Source organism: Pteropus vampyrus, unplaced genomic scaffold (genome assembly GCF_000151845.1).
Source record: "Pteropus vampyrus isolate Shadow unplaced genomic scaffold, Pvam_2.0 Scaffold1, whole genome shotgun sequence".
NCBI classification, from domain to species: Eukaryota; Metazoa; Chordata; class Mammalia; order Chiroptera; family Pteropodidae; genus Pteropus; species Pteropus vampyrus.
In genome coordinates, this window is record NW_011888782.1 from 39549337 (window position 1) to 39549824 (window position 488).

Here is a 488-nt window from a genome sequence, read left to right on the forward strand (position 1 = left end):
CTGTGAGTACTGACAACATATATTTGTGATTATTACCATAACATAGATATACAACAGTTCTAACATGGAAATTCTGTATGCCGCTCTACACTCAATCATTCATCTTATCCCCAGGATTGAAAACTGATGACACTTACCATTTTGCCTTTTTAAAATGTGTAAATGGAATCATACAGTAACTATCTAACATTTTCTTTTTTTTTTTTTTTTTTTAGGCTAGGTAATCCTTGGTTGACCTCACAGATCTCAAGGACCTTGTCGGCTTACAATCCCTTATTTTTTATTTTATACACCTACAGCACCTGGTCTTTCTAGGTGGTCTCCCATCCAAGTACTAATCAGGTCCAACCCTGCTTAGCTTCCGAGAACAGACCAGATCGGGCTTGTTCAAGGTGGCATGGCCAGAGACATATCTAACATTTTAAATTTGGCTTTTTACACTTAGCATAATTCATATAAATTTCATTCATATTGTTGCTCAAATAACT

General features: G+C 35.7%; 1 pseudogene; it reads right to left on the reverse strand.

Annotated features, from left to right (window-relative positions):
- Nucleotides 1-290: 290 nt before the first annotated feature.
- Nucleotides 291-409, reverse strand: LOC111736769 (annotated as a pseudogene).
- Nucleotides 410-488: the final 79 nt, after the last annotated feature.